At 34.2% G+C, this 21120-nt stretch overlaps 1 protein-coding gene across 1 annotated transcript in view; it reads right to left on the bottom strand.

Moving 5' to 3' along the window:
- LOC129950155 (F-actin-uncapping protein LRRC16A) overlaps positions 1-21120 on the bottom strand; it is a 171972-nt gene that overhangs the window by 149765 nt on the left and 1087 nt on the right. The window lies entirely within an intron of this gene.

Raw genomic sequence — 21120 nt, 5'->3', positions numbered from 1 at the left:
GAAGTTCTTGACATTATCTGTTTTGATGATGGAGTTCTTAAATTCGATAAGATATTTATCTTTTAATTAAATTTAACCTAAGCCCACTCAACCCTGTTTTTTTTCTTTTAATTTCATACAAACAAAAATTCAAATTTATTAAAATAAATTCTACATCAAGAACCACGAAAAAACTGTTTTCAAATTAATACGTATTTTAATTAACTTGATAAATTTATTAATTTACTCGTAGCTTCACTTTTTTACTCTTAATAAATTGTGTCTTTGAAATAAATTAATTAATAGGATAGAAATGTTGGATAACGTCATCATAAGTATGAACGGTATATATATTTTTATTTGTTTTCTATCTATAGGTATCGATTTTTTATAATTTATGTGTGATATGACCTATTAATGGGATGCTGGACTATCATCTTCTTTTATAGTTTTTTATGTGAGTTGCCTGTGGCAAAGTGTTAATATTCTATCATGACATTATCTGATGTTTTGTCAACTATTGTTAAGATATTATTGACAGTTTTTGATTCATGGATCCATTTGAGTTGATTTTAATGATTCGAAATTAACATAATGGTGTAGAAGATTTCATTATGCAATAGTTAACGCAAACAATTGGAAGAACCGAACTAAAACGTTGTTTAAATATGATTTTAGTAAAGTAAAATAAGAGTTTCACAACGAAATGAGAGATATTAATCAGGAAATTAGTTTATACCTTCCTTTTGGTGTTCCAAAACATTGTGTAAAAAGTCTCGTACAGTTTTTTCAGATAATTTTTTTGTATATAATAAGCGTACACTCAAGGGGATATTACTACCCTTATTATGTAGACACAGTGTGAGCACTAGGAAAGGGAGAGAGGGCTTAAAAGGAGGTGTGGGTGCACATTGGTTTTGAATTCCTGAACATTGCAATGGCTGGAAAAGACAGAGTGTGGCAAGGTTCATTCGCGTAGTACGGCTTAAGAACGAATCTCTGTACATCATATTACGACCGAAGTTGGGCTCGAGGGTATATTGATGAGCATTCCTAGAAGTGCGAGTTTTACGGTTGAAATGTTTAAGGGGAGGAATGCAACTGGCTATTTCTCTAGAACATAAACCGTCAAAATAACTGTAAAATAGGGTGAGACAAGAAACATTTCGACGATGTTCAAGCAACGTAAATGATCTTACGATGGCAATATCACCAATCAATCTGAATGCTCTACGTTCAATACTATCCAAGATGCTTAAGTAAGTTGCAGGAGTACCATCCCATATATGGGAGTTAAACTCAAGCTTTGGACGTATGTTAGTCTCGTAAATAACAGCCAGATCAGAGGGGGAGCAAATCTTTTTGCATTGCCTTAGAAAACCCAAACACCTTGCGGCATTTTTGGCGATATCGCGTATGTTATCGTTTCTCTTCGATTCAAGTGCCTTCCATGGATAATGGCAAAGGGGGTATATCTCGCTTTGACGATACAAGACAGCATTCCGTTTTGGAAGCATTAAATTCCACGCGGTTTTTTAATCCCCATTGAACAATGCTGTTTAGGTCGGAATTTAATGAGCTTATCATATTTTTTCGTTTCAGTTCCACCTCCGAAGAAGAGGGATGCGAGTCTGAAAATGAATACGAAAAGCTAAGAGTACTATCGTTAGCATAACAATGTATTGGTTTAGAAGTTGCAGACAGGAGATCATTAATAAAAATTAGAAAGAGTGTTGGAAATAGAACGGAGCCCTGAGGCACACCAGCATTTATTTTGTGGTTTTCAGACTTGAATCCATCCAATACAACTTGTATTGAACGATTCGAAAGGTAATTACTAATTACAAATACAAATGAAGGAGGGATTCATGAAAACCGAAAGCACGCATTTTCGATAAGAGTGCCTGATAGCTTCATAGCTTGTATTAAGCTAAATAAAATTAAAATAAAATAAAATGATGCTAGACATTTCAAATGCTTTTAATATCAAGTGCAATAATCTTACTTTCTCAAAGGGATGTAAAGATTTGCTCCACTGTTCGGTGAGATGAACCATGAGATCACCAGTGGACATATTGCTAAGAAAGACGTATTGTCGATCATTAAGAAGCTTTCGATCTTCGAGATATTTCTTGAGTTGATAATTAATCAGCGTTTCCATGACCTTGGAAAGAAGGGACGTAAGTGCAATCAGTCGGTAATTTGAGGGTGAGGAAGATGCACCTTTTTTAGGAATAGGCTGGACAAATGCGGTTTTCCATCCGCTCAGAACGAGCCTTGAGATGAAAAAGCTTACGCAGTGGTTTTGCCAGCGTTGAAAAACATCTCTTCAGAACAACAGCGGGGATACCATCCAGACTAGCGCATTTATGTATGTTAAGATCTTTTAGGACTCTCGCCACAGTGCAAGTGCGAAAAAAGATTGGCTCCATAGAATCACTAACGCGCTCGATGACAGGCGGAGTCATAAGACAGATTACCTTTCTCTAAAGAGCTAAAAAATGGAGTGCCATTGACAACGAGCGTAGGAATCGAGGAAGAGGAAGAATTCCTCATATTTTTTTACAAATGACCAACAATTTGTGCTGCCTTTGAGACATTACAGTATTTTTTGCCGTAATTTTTGGTCATGTAAAAATTTGGTCCGTCGAATATGGAAGTTGCACCCCTTCCTGGCTTGCTTGAACTTATTCCGGGTTTCCGGCCGTAAAACAACGGAAACTTACTTTCTTGAACATAATAACCTCTTTACAGCTCGCATTGAACCAAGCGTTTTTCTTAGGTCTGATGGCTTTAACCCTATTCGGGATAAAAGTTCTCATTCCCACGAGGATCAAACTTGTGATCATATTAGCGCTGACGTTAACGTCACTATCGAGGAAGCATAGTGACCAATTAAAGATCCTAAAATAATTATTGAGACCGGTTCAGGTAATCTAAACTGTGTCTTAAATGAAGTACAATAACAGAAAGGGTATGTTGTAGAACACTATTATTGGGGATTGATGCTATAAAATGGATTTTGGGAGCTAATGTTAAAAATCGAATCACTAGCTTCACATTAATGACTTATTGGGAGTTCCAAAGGCGTGTAACATGGACAAAAAATGTACGCTCAGTAATGAGAGGGCTGAGGGAAGTTCAGCCTGTTATGTAGATAATCTGGTTGTTTAGTTTGAATGATTTTATGCAGATAGCTCACCGATCGGAAGTTTAGTAAACTGTCAAGACTACAGCCAGATATACGTTGTGCAAATTTCGATATGTGGTCATACCGTCGCAGATTATAGACTTAGCGGGTAATGTTATTATATGCAACATTTAATTTGCGGCTATCGGCAGAGTCTAAGTTGCAAAAAACGTCACAGGCATATAACATAAAAGGTAGTAAAAGAGTTTTGGCAAGTACCAATTTAGTTTTAGTAGGAATGAAACTTCGAGTGAACTGTAGAGCACGAAGACTACCATAGACTTTTCCAATGGAACTATTAAGGTGGTCGTTCCATGTAACCATGTAAGGGTACGATTGAAAATTATCCCTAAATTTCAGTACTGAAATTGTCAATGACTTCGCCTTCAAGCTTTAAGGGGTTTAGGACTGAAAAATCAAAGGTTTTGCTATTAATCAGAAGAGCTGTTGATTTGAGAGGATTTAAGCAAAGATGGTCCTTTTGGACCATTGTAGAATGAGGAGCAGGTCCTCATTTATTAAACCTACGGCATCATTGTTTGCAAGGGTCGACTTATAAGGAGCTGTACATCATCAGCATAAAGATGAATCAGATAATTTTTAAGAACTTGTGGAAGCTCGTTTACATATAGTGAGAAGAAGATTGGTCCGAGGATAGATCCCTGAGACACTCCAACTAAGACATTGAGAAAAAAAGAAGACCGTTCACTTGTCATCACGCATTGTCGCGCTACACGAATGTGGAATGCTTTACCAGACTCAATATTTCCTACTCATTACAATGTGCAGACATTTATTCGGTATTTCTCTCATTCCGAGGTTGACCCCTTTTTTATTGAACTTTATATCAAATTGCGAAAAGAAAAATTTCAAGACAAAAATATTTGGAATAGTCAAAAAAAACGCCTAAATCATTTTGAGGAAAAATCAGGTACACAAATCTTACATACTCAGAAAATCCTATCTAAAATGGTATTATAGACCCAAAAACCGTTTTACTTTTTTACCATAAGTTGTGTATTTTTGATCCTATACAACAAATTGTTTCACAAAGCTGTAGTTAAATATATTTTCTAAAATTGCCATCGTTCAAAATTTACCGAACATTTCGATTAAAAATGTTATTGGATTTCGTACTTATATTTGTTCCTGGTCTTGTTTCGTTACATGTGTTAAATGCTAAAAGATAACAGTTTCAAAAGTGTCAACTGTCTAAATAATTTGATATTCAAAATGAAACCTCTTATTGAAAAACAAAATATCTATAGGAAATTGTGACTTAATTAACTCTGGTAAAAAAATATCAAAATTGTTTCCGAATTCTTATATTTTTTCTTGTATCACTGCTAAGCAAAAGTAAAGGGAGAATGACGCCTTTTTCAGATGTCGAATTGTGTGTAAAGCATATTATTGATACTTTTTCATTCTTGTACAGATACACATCACAAATCTGTGATGGTGTTTTTTGGGGACCTACTTTTCCACAAAGGATGAAAGCATTATATTACCATATAAAAGGCATGGAAATTTGTATTTTTTCATGTGATATACCCATCTACCTGTCTCCAAATAAAAAAAGCAAGAAAGTATTAAACAATAACGCGTGGGGTTTATCCACCTTCTCTTTTCCAACCAAACTCAAAAACATATATTTATTACAAAATTACGTAATTTTTGCCTTTATAGGTACCTACAACCTTTTTTATTATAAATATATTTATATACAGAATGAAAAAACAACTTTGACTATCCAAGAATCTGATTTTCTTGCAGAGGAAGTATTAAAATATGCAAATAACTCTTAAACATTAACTCATGCATGTGAAACACTTTGACAATGTTGTTTACTTCAAAATGTATTCGTGCATGCATGCATAAGGCAGATTATTATGAAAAACAACAACAACAACAACATGGTGAAAAACAAGAACTCGTCCCTATCTATAAAATCACGACAAGGTGGGAGGCTTGAGAAAAATAAAAAAAATAATGTTTGTTTATGCTAATTGCCGAGTCAAAATCAATTTTACTCGCTTTCAATCTTCATGATGATGAAGAGACATCATATTAAAAAAAAATGAAGAAAACATCTCATCAAATTGCATAAGATACAAAATTTCAATACACCTACCATCCCAACCTTTACTATGTTGTTTTTATATTTTTTTCGTTTTTTTCAAATGTCAACTTGAAGAGAAAAAGCACCCCTCGGATGTGAGATGGCAGACAGTAAACGTGGTTAATGTCAACAGCCCCAAGAGTGTGTCACTGAATTGAAATTGATTTTGTTATTATTATTTTTTTTCTGTTTCAAGAACCTGAAGCAGACAGGTGCATTATGAAGATTAATTCTGAACAATGGATCTTGCATAATATGATAAATTTAAAGCAAAATGTCAAAATAATAATATGTTAATATGCATTATTGAATTTGATTAGAATGGAATTTAGTGATAGTGTTTAAACCTGATTCCTTACTTTATAAATACACGTTTTGGCTTCGTTAAAACACTTTATACACAATTTTTGGAAAGGTTTAAAATATTAAAAAATATTAGTGCAAAGTTTTGGACAACCTATTGTTAAGGGCTTAACACTTTACTAAGTAGTAATTTTCTGAATAATAAGCATTTAACTAGCGACTCCAAAATTTCAAACCTTTATTTTCGTTTGGTAACGAGTAATTGACTTATTTCTTTTATTAAAAACTGGAATCTGAACAAGTCTGATAGTTGGTAAGCAAAAAAATCGACCTATTAATTGGAATTCCCAACTGTAAACAGGAACATTCCATATACTGAACTTATAATATTAATTGTACGTAGTTGCTTAGTTGCCAACATCAGCCTACCGTAATTGGAAAACTAAGCCTACGATTTGAAAATCAGTATTGGGTGTCAAGGTTGTGAATCAAGAAACGAAATTTTCACTTGTCAAACCTATACCTAGAGTACAATTGTCCATTATACTGCTCTTCGAACAGATATGTTGGGAACATAAAACATACATAGTTTAGAAATCTTCGTCATCCGAAAACAATTTTATAATTTTAAACAAAACAATGATAGATAGATGATGATGATTTTATTTTTTTCTTCATTATGATACAAATTTTTTTTTATTTTTGTACATAATTCATTAAGCATGGCTTTTGCAGCCTGCTTGATTGGCATTTAATAAAAAATAAAAAGAAATTTGTGTTTTATTTACATCTTACATCATTTACAAAATAAATTGTAGCTAAATTGTTTTGAAATTAAAAATTTTCATTTTTAATATTGTTTTGGTAAGTTATTGCTTGTTTATAATAGTTTAGAAGTAGCTTTACATCTTATTCACAATTTAAAAGTGCTCTTACTTCAGATTCAGATTTAATATCACTGCCTAGATACAATCTACGAGTTTCCTTAAGAACAGGACATCTACCAATAAAGTGGACTACATCTTCTGGCTCCGCGAGGTTGTAAATATGCAATAGATAGGTAAATCCCTAACGATGTGGTATGTAGTTAAGCTTTATGAGTTCTCCCCTCATTTTAAAGATGGCCGATATTAGTTCTTGGCTTTTGTGGTTGCTGAAATAATTTTGTTCACACAAATTGTGGTTCAGGGTGCTGTTCAACGATCGGTGAAAGGAATATGTAGCCTTATTTATACCATCCACCTTGGAAATGAATTCATAGAGCATATCTTTTGGTTGACTTCCGTTTGATATCCTTAAATAATATCATCCATCAGTAACTCGCAAACTCCTCAAGTTTACCTAACCATAAATTTAGCTTTAATGGCAACAATTTTGGGAAGTCTTTCGTCTGGCATCTCATGAACTTTCAGTATGTAATCTACGTGAAGCTTCAAAGTTTTAACAAATAAAGGTGAAATGCCTGTTTCGATTATCAGCATTAATTGGGTGTTGTACTTGGAAGTCCAAAAATTCTTTTAATATAGTATCTCAAGAGTTTCTCTACGGTTTCATGTTGACTATACCCCCAAGATAGTGCAGCATACAGCAACACCGATTCCACTACTCCAACGAAAATTTTGTATTTAACGGTATGGTCAACGAATTTATTTGAAAAACATCTTTTCCATGCAGCACATATTGCACTTTTTGCTTTTTCAAGTTTATCCTTTAGATGAAACTCCATGTTAAGATTACTAGTAATCGTCATACCAAGGTATTCGTAGTTTTTTACAACTTCAATTGGTTCTCCATTGAAATGCCATTGCTCGTTTCTACATAATCTTACACCTGGTTTTTTTAAAATCATCACCTTTGACTTTCCGAGGTTAACCGGGAAATTCCAAGTTCGACAGTACATATAAAGGTTTATCATCAGCTGTAATGATTCGGACGAGTACGCTAATAATACCACGTCCTCTGCAAAAAGGAGAGCTTTAAATTACACCCCAGCAAACTCTATTCCTCCTGGTAGAAAGTCTGTGAGGTCATTGATAAACAAAGATAACAGGTAAGGACTGAAGGAACAGCCTTGTCTTACTCCCATATTTGTTGCGAACCGCTGATCGGTTTTCTTCATACATGTTTTCGAGTACCCTTCCAAAATTATAACTCATTCCAGTATTGTAGAGCTTATATAACAGAGCTCTTCGATCAATGAAGGAGGCGAATAATTTCTTTTTTTGTTCTAGGCATGTGCCAGTAAAATTCTGAAGCACAAAAATGTTGTCTACGGTTGAGTAACCATTACGGAAACCAGCTTGATTTTCATAAATAAGTTTTTGACTCTCAATCCATGGTGCCATTCTATTATTCCAGAGTTTGTAAATGCCTTATAGGATGCAATAAGAAGGCATATTCCTCTATTATAAGCTGGCTCGGCTATATTTCCTTTTTTATGTATGAGGAATATTATTGCTTCTTTATATTATTAAAAGCAGTTGTCATTTGTTCCTTCAGTTCATTTGTAGCGTATTTAAAAAGTTCAATGGGAATGCCATTTGGACCTGGTGATTTCTGCTCTTTAAGATTTTTCAAAACTTGGTTTACTTCTTCATAAGAAAAATGCTACTTTACACTCCTCATCAATCCTTTATCCTTCATACAATTATTATTAAAAATAAACAAACCCTTTCAAGTAAAATTGCTAAGAAATTTGTGTTTAGGATAATGGCAAATGCCATATGGATTAAGTACATTGCCAAAAGTTAAAGCAGACATTCCGTGACTCTAACTTTAGCAAAATGTAAAGAGATAGTAAGATGTATGATGTTAGTAAATTGCTAAAAATGGATTTAACATTTTCTAAATTTTAAAAAAAATTTCATCAGTTTGTTATTAAGTTGAAAATTATTTCTAAACCGAAGTTACTTTTTTTGCTGCGGTAAGGCTTGGTGTATATTATGAAAAATATGGAATTGATTATTCGAACAGCCGGTATGACGAAATTTTTCTGATAAAATAAATAACGCTCGAAGATGTAGCAGTAGCTTAAGGAACTGGACAACTAGAATTGTAAGAAGAAGAAGCGAAGGATTTAATGTATGGTCCAGGGATAAAAAATGATAAATAAAGCTTTTATGGATGTAGTTTTAATTTTTCGAGCATTGGTCGGATTTTTATGAAAACTGTATTTTTTGACATTACATTTACGACAGTGTGTTGTTTTTTGATCAATTACAAAAAAAAAAACATTTTTTAATTCACAGTTCACCGACACATTTTGGGTACCAAGAAGACAAGGTTTTTGGATGCTCCGTGAACCTAAAGTGTAACTAGTTTTAAAAAATTCGGACACGGTCTTTCCCACTGTCTTCTACAAAGACTCTCCGGTAGGACTCTTCTTCGTTACATGTGTTTTGTTTCTATGTCTATATCAGCTTCCCAGTATATTTGGTATAACTCATTCTCATACTTCTTCTGGAATTATCCTTCCTCACTAATGGTTTCAACTAATATCCGTAAGACTTTTCTCTTGAACGCTGATAAGTATTAGGGTGTCCTTGCCTGAGCAATCAAATCTTGAATCCATACTGAGTACTGGTAGAATCATAGTCTTATACAAAAGATGTTAGGAATTTAAGGTGAGATTTTTGGATTCAAAGATTCTTGATAAGCTATAAAAGGTTCTGTTGGCGTTAGGGAGACGCCTGCGTATGTTTTCTTCTATCTTATCATCGGAAGCTATCACTGACCCAGGGTAAGTAAATATTTGGAAAACTTTAAATTCATGATCACCTACTGTTATTGCTGTTGAGTTCTGTACTGCTGGTTGGGTTCTTACAAACATGTGAATATTATATGCGTAAGGCAATAGTTGTGTGGACTTTTTGACAATTCTTATGCAAGTTTGAAAAGTAGGCAGGCCAGCCCATCCTCTTGAGCCCGTTGAAGTTGTTAACGCGTCTAGATAGAAATCTGGATACCTTAACCTGGCTTGAAACGTTGGTTATGTTTGTGAAACATAGTCTTATGAATGTATTAATCTTATGTCATCAGCGTTTTGAATAATTGGTTGCATCGTCACTGCAGTTTGACCCTTTTAAACTTGTTTTGGTGGAGAACCGTGAATGACTAGGTTAGGTTAGGTTAACGTGGCTGCGGATTTAGTATTTCCGCTTGGAAGACGTTACAATGATTAGGGAGGCTGAATGAGATGCTTAGATTAAGCTTTGCTAAGTACACACCACTACCAACTCCCTCAATTGTCTTGGATCCATCTGGATAAAAATGAATACTTTTGTTATCCAGGACTTTTTTGGTCTTCCCATTCATCTATGGATGGAATGGATACCTGGAAGTTTTTTCTAAATTGGGGTTTTAGAATAGTGTAGTCTATGTACTTTGGTATAGAATCGAAAAGGTTCAAAATGATGGAGTGCCCCACATTATTGTTAATCGATTGAGATGAGACGTTGAGTCTTATAGCTGTACTCCCTGCCACTTTTTTGCTGAAAGTTTCGATGGGTGTCAGATGGAGAAGAGTGTTTAACGCTGCTGAGGGTGTGGTTCAGAGAGATGCAGTGCGTTGGACTCTGCTGAGTTTGTCGTAGTATGTGACTTTCTCCAGTGCAGTCCACCATACTTCAACCCCGTGCATAACTATTGGTCGGATGACCGATGTGTATAGCCAGTAGGTTATGCCAGGTTGAAAATCCCATTTGCTTCCTATGGCTTTCTTGCAAAGCTGCTGTAGCTTTTTTAACTCTTTCCTGTATATTGGATTTCCAACTCCAATATCAGACCAAGATATTTGGCTTCATTGGTAAAAATTAGTGGTACTCCTTTTATTAAAGAAGGTACAATTACTGGGATCTTGTAAAAAGGACGAGGCCTGTTTTTGGAGGATTAATACTAAGTCCGCAGTGATTAGCCCATCTAGTGAGCATATTGAGTGGGTTTTGGAGGAGGTCTCTCAGTGTATTAGGATATGTTCTCCTGTGACGGCGATAGCAATATCATCGGCATATGCAACCACTCTGTAGCCTTTCCTCTCAAGGGATATTAGAAGTTCGTTAACGACTATGTTCCACAGGAGAAGGGACAGAAACCACCTTGCGAAGTGCCTCTTTTTCGTTCAAGATTCCCCCATCTTAGACTTGATGATTCAGCCTTTTAGCATTAGATTAATCAACTCACAGATTGAGTATTCGACATTTAGGGTCGTCATAGCAGAAGAGATAGCGAATGTGTCAACTTTGTTGAAAGCGCCCTCAATATCCAGGAAGGCAACCATAGTATATTCCTTTTGCTCTAGGAAGTATTCGATAGTTCTTACCAGAGTATGTAAGGCTGTTTCTACCGATTTTCCTTTGCAGTAAGCAACCTGAGACATCGATGGTCTCTTATCCATGCTATTACGTAAGTGGATATCAATCAATCGTTCCAGAATTTTGAGAATGAATGATGATAGGCTAATAATTCTTAGATCTTTAGGGTTGACATGCGAGCATTTTCCTGGCTGCCGAATGAAAACTTCCTTTACATCTCTCCATCGCTGAGGTATATAGAACAGATTTATACAACTTTTGAAGATCATCTCAATGATGGGCAAAGTCATATCAATGGTAAGTTGTAGCTCAGCTGGTACGATTTGATCTGGACCTGGAGATTTATAAGTTTCAAAACTATTGAGAACCCATGTCAATTCTTCTTTTGTAACAAGACCTTGGGGAAAAGTTAAGTTAATACCCGACCAGGACAGTTTGTTGTATTAACGGATTTGGAGTTATCCTGGAAGTGGGGGGGGGGGCAGCCAGTTTCCATGGCTCTTTGGATTTTCGATTACTTTTGGTAATATTTGTGGCCGTATATCGGCAATAATGAGGCGAATATTGTCCTCCATGTTGCCAATCGTGATTTAAATGCGGAAATAAATCAAAAAAATTAAAGTGTTAACATGAAGTTATTATTATTATTATTATAGTTTTAAAAATCATAGACCAACTGATTTTTAAAAATTTGAGCAATTTTTGTTCATAAGTATGAAAAATACAGGGCTCTACATTTACCATTTTTTTAATTTTGAAATTCCTATATTTTCTTGCACTAACTTCTTGGCACGAAAAATAGCGTTTATAAAATTTTAAGTCAGAATTTTTATTTTTATTTCAAAAACATGTACTTTAAGCTTAAGAAAAAACATATACATATATATATATATATGTATGTATATTTTAGATAAGTCAGAATTTGAATGTTTTTTCCTTAGAGCTACAATTTTAGCTACACTTGCCTACACGCTTTGACTACATTCACTTAAAAGCAAAAATACTCACCTAACTAGTCCAAAAAGAATTAAATCCTTCTGGATCCAACCCTCTGACTTATGTTCAATTTTGTTCACGTGAATCACGTCTTAAAAAATACGGTTTTGACGACGATAGATCCCGAAAAATTAAAATTTCTTCGAAAATACTTGTCACTTATTACTAGATAAGAGCTCAATTTTTAGAAAATACATGTTCCTTTCTTTAAAAAATAAAAAATTGATTGACTAACCTGTGAGATATTCAAAACTTTTTTTTTGCCTTATTTTCCAATTGTTTTCTAACTTTTATTTAAAAAATTACAATAAAAATACAAAAAATTATGATTTATTAAACAATATGTAAGTACCTAAATAAAATATGAACAGAAATCAGGTATAATCTTTAAATTTTGTATTGTATGACATTACGCAAAAAATAGGGCCAGGTAAAATAAAAAAGTTGATTTTGTGGTGTTACATGCATATGGGGTTTTCCTAATACTTGATGTTAGGTATATGAATTGATATATGAATAAAAAACAAACAATTTCTCTTTTAAGACCATTTTCCGGAAAACCCTTTCAGGATAGGGAAGAACTAATAAGAATAGTTTGGTTGTCACTAATATATATACATAAAACAAAATGGAATACAAAGTCATTATAAAGTTCATTGTGCAAGGTGTTAGGAATAAATAAAAAGAAATTGCCATGTCACAGTTTGTTTAAAGTTACACTGTTTTGAAGTTCTAATTAAAAGTCTTAATTTTGTAGAATCGTTTCTATACGAAGAGATAGATAGATCGATAATTTCTTTATTCTTATTAATAAATTCATGTATTACATTGCGCTCGAATACATGGTTAACAATAACATTGTATAATAAGAATAGTTAGTGACAACAATTATTTTTTAAAAATAGTGGTGATGCCACATCGATTTTATTTTGTGTGGGGTTACAAAAATATAATGGAAGAATAAAATTTAATATATATTATACATTGAAAATTATAAATTAAAAAAATAAAAATAGTATTAGCAAAAATAAATTTGAAAATTAAAAAAAATCTTTTTTAAAAGTTAAGTTTTAGCAAACAAATCGTATTTGGTTATTTACATAAGTTTAATTTGAGACAGTGTAACGTAGCAAAGTTTCTATTTCTTGGTGGTCTACGGCAAGAAGCCATTACTTTATTTCTTTAAAAAACGCGCCAATATTTCTTTTTTTACGAACTTCTATAGGAAGCGTGTTAAAAAGTTTGCAGGAAGCAATGGAATAGGAGTTCCTGTAGCTTGTCGTACGAAAATATGGGATATTTACTATATAGGAGGAATTCGGACTTTCCAAATATCCAGCTCTTTTTAAAAAAAAATTTAAAACTTTAAAAAAAATATAAATGTCTAACGGGAAGAATTTTTCAAGACCTAAAAAGTTCCATTGATGGTGTTAAACGATGGGTTTTACAAACGTTACGAATAGCTGATTTTTGAATAACGGTGAGTAGCTGTAGTTTGTTGACATATGCACCGCCACAACAGGGTATTCCATATTGCAACTTGGAATGAAAAATGCCAAAGCAAATCATATTCAACAAATTTGAAGAGCAATGTTTTTTCAGGTGGTAGAAACAACGGGTGGATGAGAGAAGATAGTTTTTTAAAATAGAAATGTGCTTGTCCCAGTTAAGGTTTTGATCAATATAGATGCCGAGGTACTTAAAGTCTTCAACTATTTTAATTTCAAAACAGCTTCCACTGCCTATAACGTTGGGATGGTATGATTGAGTATGATGACCATTACACTCACCATAAAGTAACTTATGACTGAGGCAATCGTGAGAATGAAAAATTATTGGTATGTCGGGAGAGATACTACCTCTTAGGCTGAAAAACATTAACTTTGTTTTGTTGCTCACAATTAACTCATGTTTAGCAACTTAAAATCTTAGCAAGTGAATATCATAGTTAATATCTGAAATTAGATTCAAAAGTCTATTGCTACAGTATGCAATTCCAAGGTCATCGGCAAAGGCTCTGACTTTACCTCTGAAAGGAAGTGAAAAAAGTTGGGTGAAGTGCACCCAACTTTTACATTGTGTGATATAATTTTTAGATAAGACTCCAGCAATATTCAGATGAATCCATGAAAACCAATTTTATACAGTTTATCCAAGAGTATGTATGTCAAAGGCTTTAGTAATATCCACAAATAGTCCAGCACACTTTTTCTTAGCATCTAAACTTTCTTGTAAAATGCAGCAAAATTCCAGAAGAGCCTCCTCAGTAGAAAGCCCAGCCCTGAATCCAAATTGGAATGGACTCAAAAAGTTTATTTTATTAAGGTAAAACAATATTCTTTTTTTAATTACCTTCTCAAACAATTTCGATATTAAAGACAACAAAGTTATTGGTCTATAATTTCCTTTATCTGTTTTACTTCCTTTTTTGAATAATGGAACTATTATACGTTTTTTTAAATCATCAGGAAACTTTCCAGAGTATATGCTTAAGTTAAAAATGTGTGTCAAGAGTATCCTTCCTTGAGCGAAAATGACATTTTTTTGATAAAAACATAAATTAAAAAAAAAAGAATCTTTTCTCAATTTAAACTTACGATACATGTTTGTTAGTTATAACCAAACTATATACTTGTTAAATAGTGAATTTGTGGTTAAATTAGAAAGTAATAATAATAAGACAGAAGTTTTATCTGATTCTCCTCGTGGTAGAGAGATGAATAATTTATCTAAGATCAGTACCGAGATGTTGAATGAAGATGAAGATAAATTAGAAATATCATCACTGCATGCAAGGATTATATTTATGGAATAAGGGTTGCACCTCGGCTACAACTTAAGCCTTTAATCATGGAGAACATATGAGGTCATTCGTGTCCTATTAAAGAAGTGGGAAAAAACGAATCCAAGCTGAATTCATCGAAAAGGTTGGTATCAAAATTGACGTTGTAAAGCAAGGAACTGGGACAAAAAATAACGGCAATACATCACATCATCATATTGGAAGTAATTTGATGCAATTTTTCAATTGATACCGATAAATTTAGGGTTTATTCTGAAGAGACAGCTAAATTGGGGATTTCGTTATACCCTTGGTATCATATGCTTGCAACAGGTCATAAAATCTTATTACACGGAGAGAACTAATACAAAGTGCATCTTTGTTAGTGGGTTCGCTTTCAGAAGAGGCCCAGGAAAGCAGAAATAAGGACTACAAATATTACAGAACACACCATTCCAGGAAATGTTCTCGGCTATCTACAAATGAGGATGTTTTCCACATGATCATGATATCATCTGATCCCTTTATAACCCAATTGAGACCATCTTCTAATTGTTATTTTTAATTAGAATAATAATGCGTGTGTGTTTCCCTAAACCACACATGAGTGCCAAAATTTCATTTCGCTCCGATTTATATTACAGGTTTTATCGATTTATTTATAGTTTTTGGAGTGTTACGTTGTGGCCAGTATCGTTTTTAAAGAAAAACGGACCAATTATCCTACCGACCTATAAAGCGGGCAAAAACATAGTTTTTAAGACATGTAACGGTGTCTCGACATACAATTAAGGAATATCATTACTCTAAATACAGTTCATTTAAGTTTTTTAATAATACTTCTGTAAAATTAAAGAAATTTACCTGACGTCCTTTCCTCGAAAAATGTAGAATCTTAGAAATTTACCAATCTAGAATCTTAGAAAACCAACGAAAATCTTACATATAAATTAAATAATTTTAAGAAGTTTGAAAAAAAAAGAAAAACTCTTAGAGAATGTTAAATTTGTTCCTAGTCCAACAACCCCATTCATAAGAATTTTTTCAATTTTCATTGAAACACTTTTATTAAGATTTAATTTTAGCATCCATTTTGCAATATACTTTTCATTCCAAGGTCATATTGTAATGAAATTCAACCCCAACATCCATTTCAAACATCACAATCAAAGAAATATCTTGGTACTTGTTCATGCAACCAAGACCGAGAGTATCATATTTTCCCCCCTTAGTATTGTATCCATATCCATTCATTATATGGTGAAGATATCATTTTATTCAAACAAACAATTCTCATAAATAAAACAAAACTCCTTGTAAAAGCACCCCCTAGAAGGCGGGTAGGTATGAATATGTACATAGATATAGGATCCTACCTGCTGTGGGGGGAATTTATTCTTTTCAAAATTCATCCACTTTCCTCTCCAACGGTATTTTATTTTAATTTTTTATTATTATTTGTGTTTGCTTTAAAATGTATTAATACAGATCCACCCATCATCAGAGCAAAGGCGCATCCTTACACATCTTGTATAAATAAACAATTGGCCATACTCTACGTTCCATGAGACTTCCATTAACTTGAAATGTATAAATATATAACCTACGAGAATGTTGGTAGAATGTCGTCGTCGCGTTCGTATAGTCGTTATTGTCATCAGGGCTTCAAAAGGATCTTTCTCAGTGATTTAAGAATTTATAATTTTTTTCCACACCTGAAACAATCAACGACTAAAAACGTAGAGGAACGATGAAGGGCCAAAGAAAAAAAAAGAATATGAAATAATTCATCAAGAACCAACACAATGTACACATCATACACAGGTGGCAGGACGAACAAAACAAAGGAAGACTCCTCTCTGTGATGCTCATGGTTGAAGTGAAGTGCAAAGTGTCATTTGACTCACTGATTTCTGTTCTGAATCTGGAATCACAAATCCAGAACCATGAATCTCTTACTCCCAAAAACGTTCCTTCCTACCATAAACCTTTCTGTGGAAGTAAGAAACAAAAAAATGATTTCAAATGGCAGCAACACATAAACACGATGAAGATCCAGAGCAAAGTGGAATAACGATTATGAAGATGAAAATGCCGGTTTTTATTCCCTTTTTGAATTGTGCGACCAGGACCAGGACAACACCAATACCACCACTAGAAACCAACAACAACACAAGAGAAACGATAAAATGGATGAGAAGAAAAAAAAAGTCTTCCAAAGAAAACCAGAAAACCAGTAAAAACAATCAAAAATATGTAACCGAAAGGAAAAAAACCAGAGAATCAGTCAGAACAGAATCTGGGAGAAAACGGAACGGCACTCAGCACTTCAGCTCAGCAGGAACATTGAATTCGTCATGCCCATGCGCCGTTGTTATTTTGTTGGTTCGTTGTTAATACACAACATTGAAAAATATAATAAAAATGTATATGGATCAGAATCGACATTTTAGGGAGTAAGTATAATAGTTATGCTGGTTACAGGAATTAATGGTTACTCACAAAGTGGAAACAAAACAATGTACCAATAACTACCACAAGAGAATTCGTAATAATTCCTAATTAGGATAACAATTATTGAAACATTGGACTAACAAATAACAACACTGACTGCTGCACCCTTATATGGTTATATGGGTTCCTACCAAAACCAGCTATCCTTTAATTTGTGTAATAAATCAAAATTGATTTCTCCATTAATTACAGTTACTGTTCTTCTCATCCTGTTCTGGTTTTTGTTAGTGTAATTTACTTACTTCGTTGGCACAATATCTTTCTTAAATGAAAACAGTGATGCCACTTTTTGTTTTAGTTTTTTTTTAAGTTAGTGGCATTTAATTTAATCTTTCTTTTTTTTTTTAAATTCGAACTAAACCATTAAACTTTAAACAAATATCAGAAAATTCCATAAGAGTATTCGGATTGCATTTATAGTTTTTATTCTGAATTTAGAAATTATATAGCGCTCATTTTTTCAACTAGTGCTTATTTCGTGACTTAGCTTATGTATGATTTGACAATTAATTAGTTGTATTCTTCCGCTGAACGAATATGGTTGTGTATACGCTTGAACAACGCTGGAAAATATTGCCTGCAATCGACTTTGAAAAGATGCCGATTTTTCAGATGAAGCTCATTTTGATCTTGATTCTTTTTGTTGAGAATATGGAAAGACCACTTCTCCAAATTATATAACGGTGATGGCGAACCGAATTCCGCTGTAAGGGAGATAGAACCACTTAACGCAGATAAACAAAAGCCTACCCGACCTAGACGAAGTGAAGATAGCTATATCTAAACTGAAGTCAATCTGCAAAATATGGTCGAAAGAAAGCATTCCCGATGAGTGGAATCTCAGCATAGTTAGGCCGATACATTAAAAATGAGACCGTCTAAACTGCGCCAACTACAGAGGCATCAGTCCCCTTAACATTGCATATAAGATCCTTTCAGCCGTATTATGTGAACGTCTGAAGCCGTTCGTCAACAACCTGATAGGTCCTTATCAATGTGGCTTCAGACCAGGAAAGCCCACTATCGACCAAGTATTCACTCTACGACAGATCTTGGAAAAAACCCAGGAGCTTCAAATCGACACCCACCATCTCTTTATCGATTTTAAAGCCGCCTATGATAGGATCTATAGTAAAGAGCTCTGCAGAGTAATGTCTAGTTTTGGCATCCCTGTTAAACTTATCCGTTTGTGCAGAATGACGATGTGGAATGCATGCTGCTCTATCAAGGTCCGAAAAGATTTCACCGATGCATTTGATGTCAAAAAAGGTTTTTTGACAAGGCGATGCACTGCCATGCGACTTCTTCAACATCATTCTGGAAAGAATTGTGCAAAACTCAACCCTCAACACTGGAGGCACAATCTTCCAAAGGTCCATCTAATTACTCGGATACGCAGAAGATATTGATATAATTGGAAGATCAAAGCGTGATGTCAGTGTAGTGTTTTTCAGCATTGCGACGGAAGCAAAGAAGATGGGTTTATTGGTCAATGAGGGCAAGACCAAGCATATGCTTTCATTAAAAAGGACATTGAACAACGACTTCTTGGAAAAAACGTCACCATGGACAGCTGTAACTTCGAGGTAGTTAAGGATTTTGTCTACCTAGGCACCGCTATAAACACATAAAACAACACCACCGCTGAAATCAACCGAAGAATAACTCTTGCAAATCGCTGCTTCTTTGGACTTAGAAGGTAATTGAGAAGTAAAGTCCTCTCTGGAGCATTTAAAATCACCATCATTAAGACACTTATTATCCCGGTTCTCATTAATGGCGCTGAGTCCTGGATCCTGTCAAAGAAAGATGAGAACGTCTTAGGATGCTTCGAGAGAAAAATTCTTCGGGTGACGCATGTTGGTTGAGGCCCAGGTCTGCCCCGGACTGTAGCGCCACCTTAAGTAAGTAAGTAGGCTTTGTAAAGAAGCAAAATTGTCGCCTTTGGGGCACAGAAAACCCGCACGCATACATCGAAAAGACGATACACCCAAAACAAGTCACTGTTTGGTGTGAATTTCGGTCTAGAGGCATAATAGAGTCATTTTTCTTCGAAAATGAGCAAGGAGTGTCCGTTACAGTCAATGGCGATCGTTATCGGGTCATGTTGAACGAATTTTTGTTCAATTGAAGGAAGGATATTGGCAACATTTGGTTTCAACAAAACGGCGCTACGTGCCACACAGCCAAAGCTGCACTCGATGTTTTGCGCCCTTTTTCAAAACAAAAAACGAGTTATTTGGCGGACCCTATATTTTAAAGTGTGTTTCAAATTCGATGAAATAAAACAGTGGGGTTTTGCCTTAGAGTGAAAATGACTTATTGAAACATATTCTTGCTAATAGGGCAAATTGTTTTATTCTTTTTTAAGATCCCCTTTCACTTGCCATTGTAAGATGTACAATGATTGTTATAAGTTTTTAGGATTATTCCAAAATATTCGGAACTTAACTCAAAACAGGAATAGTTAAGTTTGTAGCATCAAAAATATCGCAGAATTTGTTACTTTCTTTCCATTCAAATCCAAGTCTTTGGGTCTTTTGTTTTACTTTTAACTTCTGTGATTTTATTTCCATTTTAATCTAAAGCTTTCAATTTTTTGAGGGTTTTTTTAAGACGTGTGGTTTTTAAACTAAAAAAAAAAACTTTTTTTCGGAGTTGGTCTTTTTGACATCGTTTAAGATCGTGCGATTAAAAACCGCTGGACTATTTTGTATTGTGTTATGTTAAGTCTCTTGTCTTCGCAAATAAGCCCGAGAAGATTGACGCCTTGGAATACAATATTTGGCGGCTTTTTGCTAACATGTGACCCCAATAGCCGCAAACAAATTGATCGAAAATTGGGCTCTCCGCTAAAAGTTATTAAAGACCCGGCCGGCGGTTACTTTCTCGTTATCAAATTTAAAAACTTTATAAAAAAGCTTAGTTCTTGGTTATAACATTAAGTTATACGTGTTTTATTTATTTTTAACAACCACACCTCTAAAAAATCAACTTTTATACAAGCTAAATAGGAATGTTGAATAAAATGTACACTCGCATATTATGGATAACAAAAAATTAGATATTTAGTTTTTGGATAAATATTTGTTTGGTTTATTTGGTATAGCTCGCTATTTGGCCAGCTGTTACTTTTAAAGGATACACGCTTAAATAACGTTTTGAAATAGTTCCAATCCACTTAAAAAATGGTTAATTTTGTAGAAACAGTTTACACATTTGTGACGCACCTTCTCGGCGGGCGAGAGGGAAATTGTTTGAAAATTTTTAACTATTTGGAAGCAAAGGATCAAAAGTGTGTGTGGGCGTCTTTGCGAAAACCGTAGTTTGTCGATTCTTTATTAATCTTTGAAATTTTTCGTCCACTAAAGATTATACAATCAAACTAGGTCGTACGAATTTTAAAGTTTAATTGGCAGAAATACCAACTTCGTTCTTGAATTTCTGGATTTTCATGCTCAAAAACGCTTCACTGACATCAAGCTTTGATCTTCCAATATTAATTGGGTATACCTTTGGAAGATTGTGCCTCTAGTGTTGAGTTTTGCGAAATTCTTTCCAGAACGATATTAAAGAAGTCATATAACAGTGCATCGCCTTGTCTAAAACCTTTTTTAACATCAAATGCATCGGTGAGATCTTTTCCGACCTTGATAGAGCAGCATGCATTCTCCATCGTCATTCTGCACAAACGGATAAGTTTGACAGGGATGCCAAAACTAGACAATGCTCTGTAGAGCTCTTCCCTATGGATGCTGTCATACGCGGTTTTTTTTCGAAGATCTGCCATAGTGTGAATATTTGGTCGATAGTTGACTCCCCTGCTATTTAAATTAATTTAAACAAAAAAAATATAAGGCTGCGCAACAGTCCGTTCAGAACTAGGGTTTAGTCACTTACAACTACTAACCATTCCTGTGGACGAGTA

Source organism: Eupeodes corollae, chromosome 3, assembly GCF_945859685.1.
Source record: "Eupeodes corollae chromosome 3, idEupCoro1.1, whole genome shotgun sequence".
Lineage (NCBI taxonomy): Eukaryota > Metazoa > Arthropoda > Insecta > Diptera > Syrphidae > Eupeodes > Eupeodes corollae.
The sequence above is the reverse complement of the archived record's forward strand: the minus strand, read 5'-3'. Positions and strand labels throughout refer to the sequence as shown.